Source organism: Salvelinus sp. IW2-2015, linkage group LG3, assembly GCF_002910315.2.
Source record: "Salvelinus sp. IW2-2015 linkage group LG3, ASM291031v2, whole genome shotgun sequence".
In the NCBI taxonomy this organism is placed as follows: Eukaryota; Metazoa; Chordata; class Actinopteri; order Salmoniformes; family Salmonidae; genus Salvelinus; species Salvelinus sp. IW2-2015.
In genome coordinates this window covers 3444554-3450425 of record NC_036840.1, presented here as the reverse complement: position 1 = coordinate 3450425, position 5872 = coordinate 3444554, and the positions used below count along the sequence as shown (strand labels likewise).

Below are 5872 nucleotides of genomic sequence, written 5' to 3'. Positions count from 1 at the left end.
CAACCAACCAGACCAGCCTAATCCCAACCAACCGCCAGCCCCAATCACATACCAACCAACCAGCCTCAATCACAGACCAACCAACCAACTCAATCACAACCAAAGCCAACCAGCCTCAATCACAACCAACAGCCACCTCAACACAACCAACCAACCCCTCATCCCAACACCACTCAATCCCAACACATACCGAATCCAGACTCAATCCCGAACCATACCAACCAGCCTCAGATCACAACCAACCAACCACCTCTAATCCCAACCAACCCAACCACCAATCAACCAACCAGCCAGCCTTCAATCACAACCAACTTACCCAAGCCATGCCGTCAATATCAGCAACCCAAACTCAGCCAGCCTCAAGTCAACCCCAACCAGCCAGCTCAACCGAGACAACACAGCCCAATCCACACAATCCGCCTCAATTCCCACCAACCCCAACCAGCCTCAACCCAACCAAACACAAGCCAGCCCAATCCCAACCAACCAGCCAGCCTCACCAACCAAGCCAGCAGCCTCTAATCCCAACAACCAGCCGCCTTCAAATCCCAACCAACCAGCCAGCCTCAATCACTAAGCAAGACCAGCCACCCAACACAAACCAACAACCAGCCCTCAATCACAACCAACCAACCAGCCCAACCCAACCATAGCCAGCCTCTATCCCAACCAGCCAGCCCTCAATCCCCAACAGCTCAGCCTCAATCCCAACCACCACCAGCCTCAATGCCCAACCAACAGCCCATGCCTCATCCTAACCAACCAATCCCAGCTCATCCCCACCAACCAGCAGCCTCAAATCACAACCAAACCAGCCACGCTGCTAATCGGAGACCATTAAGGCCAGTCCGGTGGAGGTGAAAGGGCGAGAACTGGCTGTAATCTGTCTGCGTTGAGGAGAAGCAGCAACTGTAGTTGGCGGGAGGATTGGATCGACGAGAGTAGGAGGACTGAATACGTTCTCCTCGACTCTGACTCCTCCACTCCCCGATTTCCCCCTCCAGGCCTCTACCCCGCCAACACTACAGCTGGAAGGAGAAGAAGAGAGAGAAGAGAGTAACAAGACAGGACTCTTAACTTTCAACGAGAGAAGGAGATTGAATCTTCAACACATAAAACTATAGTATCATGTGTAATGTCTTGTTCTATATCCACATCTGAACCAGCCTCAATCCCAACCAACCAGCCAGCCTCAATCACAACCAACCAGCCAGCCTCAATCGAGACATTAAGCAGCCGTGGAGTGAAAGGGCGGAGAACTGGGCCTGTAATCTGTCTGTGTTGAGGAGAAGCAGCAACAGTTGGCGGGAGGATGGAGACGAGGAGTGAGAGGACTGAAAGTTCCCGACTCTGACTCCTCCACTCCCCGATTTCCCCCCCAGGCCTCTACCCCGCCAACAGCTATCAGCTGGGAGGAGAAGAAGAGAGAAAGAGAGTGAACAAGGACAGACTCTTAACTTTCAACGAGAGAAGGTTAGAGAATCTTCAGAAACGACCTAAAAACATAGTATGCAATATGTGGTAATGGCTTGTTCTATATCCACATCTGATGCTGGCAACACATGAGAGGAGGAGAGAAAGAGAGAGGATGACGAGAGAGAAAGATGGGGAGAGAGAAGAAGAAAAGCCAAGGAACGAGAGAGAGGCAGGGAGTAGAGAGGAGGGAGAGGGGAAGATCTAGAGAAGGGGGAGATAGTGAAGGATATATACAGTACACTGAACAAAAATATGAACAAACATGTAAAGTTTTGGTCCCATGTTTCATGAGCTGAAATAAAAGATCCTTGAAATGTTCCATACGCACAAAAAGCTAATTTCTCTCATGTTGTGCACAAATTTGTTAAAATTTGTTAACATTTCTCCTTTGTCAAGATAATCCATCCACCTGACAGGTGTGGCATATCAAGAAGCTGATTAAACAGCATGGTCATTACACAGGTGCACCTTGTGCTGGGGACAATAAAACGCCACTCTAAAATGTGCAGTTTTGTCACACAACACAATGCCATAGATGTTTTGAGTGAGCATGCAATTGGCATGCTGACTGCAGGAATGTCCATCAGAGCAGTTTCCAGAGAATTTTATGTTAACTTCTCTACCATAAGCCGCCTCCAACATCGTTTTAGAGAATTTGGCAGTACGTCCAACCGGTCTCACAACCACAGACCACGTGTATGGCGACGTGTGGACGAGAGGTTTGCTGATGTCAACGTTGTGAACAGAGTGCCCCATGGTGGCGTCAGTGGCTCATTAATTGTCATTGGCTCATTAATTGACTTATTCAATGTTTGCCTGAGACTTAAACTTTAGGCTCCTTGTTCATTACAGATGTAGGATCTTAACCCATATTGTCACAGTAAAATAATCCTGCAACAACAGGATTTGAACATTTGATGTTGCCTGTTTGTTGGTTAGGCTATTAGTTGGCCAAAAGTAGTCTACATGAAAAGTGCAATACTGTTAATATAAACGTGTGTTAGTGTGGGTTTTCAGGGACTTTTGTAAATCACAAGGCTCATCTGCATTTCATGTGGTGCAGGAAAATTGATAACAAAAGTGATCAAATTAAGATCCTACATATGTAGGATCCCATGCTCTCTCCTCACTCTGCATCTCCCTGGCTCACTGCAAGAGGAAGTGAATGGGTAAATTATGTTTTTATTATTTATGATGAGTTCAGAGTTAGAATGACTGCCCTCCTCTCAGTCTGGATCCAAGCTATAAGACCACCTCAGGACCGTATTGTCTTATTTATGAAAAGGTCTGGAAGTGAGAGGACCATAGTCAAATGCAGAGCATCCAATCCAACGCTCTCTTACACACAGCACATATAAACAAGATCAACGTTGAAAACGAGAGAAACTCATAGGTGTCCCAACCTCTGATCCGAGAACAGTGATTAGCAATGTGGATCATCAGTGCCGGAGTCTGATGCAGCGCTAACGCTCCCGGCTAGGACAATCTGTTCCCAATGATTCATAAATAGAGAGGCGTAGGTGATCATATCCCAATGTAATCAAGGTTTGAAATTATTATGTTTTTGTCAAATGCTATCGGTTTGGGCTACTTACGGTCAATTTGCAGAGTACAAATTATTTAACATTTTGTTCCGGCCCCGACCATTCGCTCAGGAAAAAATTGTCCCGTGGCTGAATGTAATTGGGGACCCCTGGTGTAGCGGGTGTGGGATTAGATTAGAGCTATTACATGCTTTAACATCAGTGTGCATTATTACAGACCAGTTAGCACTGTTTGTATCATTACCACAATTCTGATCCATATCATCATCTCCTGTTTAACTCCAGACTAACAGGAAACCACATGTCCTGTTTAACTCCAGACTAACAGGAAACCACATGTCCGGTTTAACTCTAGACTAACAGGAAACCACATGTCCGGTTTAACTCCAGACTAACAGGAAACCACACTATCGCTGTTTAACTCCAGACTACAGGAAACCACATATCCTGTTTAACTCCAGACTAACAGAAACACATGTCCTGTTTAACTCCAGACTAACAGGACAACCACATATCCTGTTTAACTCCAGACTAACAGGAAACCACATGTCCTGTTTAACTCCAGACTAACAGGAAACCACATGTCCGGTTTAACTCCAGACTAACAGGAAACCACATGTTAGGAGAGAACAGAAACACATTGGGGAAACACTGCACCGCCCACAACCGCAGGGCTCTCCAGAGGGTGGTGCGGTCTGCACAACGCATCACCGGGGGCAAACTACCTGCCCTCCAGGACACCTACAGCACCCGATGTCACAGGAAGGCCAAAAAGATCATCAAGGACAATAACCACCCGAGCCACTGCCTGTTCACCCCGCTTCCAACCAGAAGGCRAGGTCAGTACAGGTGCATCAAAGCTGGGACAGAGAGATTGTTAAACAGCTTCTATCTAGAGGCCATCAGATTGTTAATCAGCCATCACTAGCACAGAGAGGCGGCTGCCTACCTACAGACTTGATATCATTAGCCACTTTAATAAATGGAACACTAGTCACGTTAATAATGCCACTAAGAATGTTTACATATMTCGCATTACTCATCTCAWATGTATATACTGAATACTGTATCCTTCACTATCTATTCTTTACTATCTATTGCATCTTAGCCGCTCTCACTGCTCATCCATATATTTTATACTTATATACTCTCATCCCATTCCTTTACTAGATTGTGTGTATTAGGTTTTGTTGTGGAATTGTTGATATTACCTGTTAGATATTGCTGCACTGTTGGATCTAGAAGCACAAGCATTTCACTACACTCACAATAACATCTGCTAACCATGTGTATGTGACCAATACAATTTGATTTGATTTGTGTTTCTTTCTCACTTTCTCCAGTTCCTCTCCGCTCCTTTCAATTCAATACGAAGGGCTTTATTGGCATGGGAAACATATGTTAACATTGCCAAAGCAGGTGGAATAGATAATAAAAAATTAACAGTAAATATTACACTCACAAAAGTTTCAAAGGAATAGACACATTTCAAATATCATGTTATGTCTATATACAGTGTTGTAACGATGTGAAAATAGTAAAAGTACAAAGTGGAAAATAAATAAACATAAATATGGTTTGTATTTACAATGGTGTTTTTTTTTCACTGGTTGCTCTTTTCTTGTGGCAACAGGTCACCAATATTCCTGCTGTGATGCTCTATCATTTCCTGAGGTTCTGTGAGTGAATGAGAGGGAGGGAGGAAGAAAAGAGAGAGAGAGGGATGGAGAGAAAGAGAGGGCTGCTCTTTCATTTCCTGAGATTGTGTCTTAAATCTATCTACTTATCTCTCTGTACTCTCTTGCTGTCTCTTTAGCTTAGCCTCTGACAGCAATGTGCCCTTCCACGACTGTTAACACACACAAATGCCTCTACTACGGACTCTGCTGCTGTGACTGTGTGGGACTGCTAGATATCCTCTGACAATACTCTTATTGATCTGTTACCACAGCCTGCACTGACATCTCTGTGTTGCATCTCTGTGTTATTGTCACATGCTCTGAACAAGTGAATTGAATTGAAGACAGCCCCAGTGTCTCTGGCTGGAGTGGGTGTGTGTACTGTTCGTGTCCATGGGGAGCTGCAGTGGTCACTCTGACAGTGGTCAGGTGCTTCATACTGTCACATCCTGGAAGGGAAAGAATCTACCCTTTGTTAGTTGGAATAGCGAACAGAATGAGAAAAGACGCATATGCAATGACCAGGAGGAGACACATCCATCATCGCACAAGAAACCCACTTTAAGTAAAGACCAATTTTCATTTACCTAGCGACCCTTTTCTCATCCAGGCAGATGACCAATTCGATATTGTAAAAACAGATGCGGAGAGCTACTCAAATATTTTGTGTGAGTTTTCTCTCGAAATCTCTATCTTCAGTTATACGAGTTAGGACACGTAGGACGTCGTACTGCTTAACTCGGGATTCCTACTCTCAGCAACCTACACACGCAAGAGGTAAGACGTAGCTGTTTTTAATTGTCCTTGGCGATCAGGTAACCATGCACTAACAGGTCCGCTAGCGTTTGAAATACTTGAGTCTGACTAAGGCCGTTGTGCTCCACTGAGCAAGGCGTTCTACCTGATTTGCTCAGAGGCGCTGTCACACTCTAGTGACTCAGACCCTAGCTAAACAACCACATTATCACGTGTTCTATCCTATTTGGTGTACTGTGCCAAATACACATATATACGGTAACCCTCAGAAGACGAAATAAGATTTCACATTCGTTTGTGATTACAGATACTCTCGAGCAAGTTATACTTACTGCTCAGACCATTATCCCACTCCAGCAATCTCCAACCGTATAAGCACTTACGGAACATATTATAATTCCCCACTCTCAAGCGTAT

At 44.8% G+C, this 5872-nt stretch overlaps 1 pseudogene; it reads left to right on the top strand.

Moving 5' to 3' along the window:
* LOC111955737 (LHFPL tetraspan subfamily member 3 protein pseudogene) overlaps nucleotides 1–4876 on the top strand; it is a 33493-nt pseudogene extending 28617 nt beyond the window's left edge.
* Nucleotides 4877–5872: the final 996 nt, after the last annotated feature.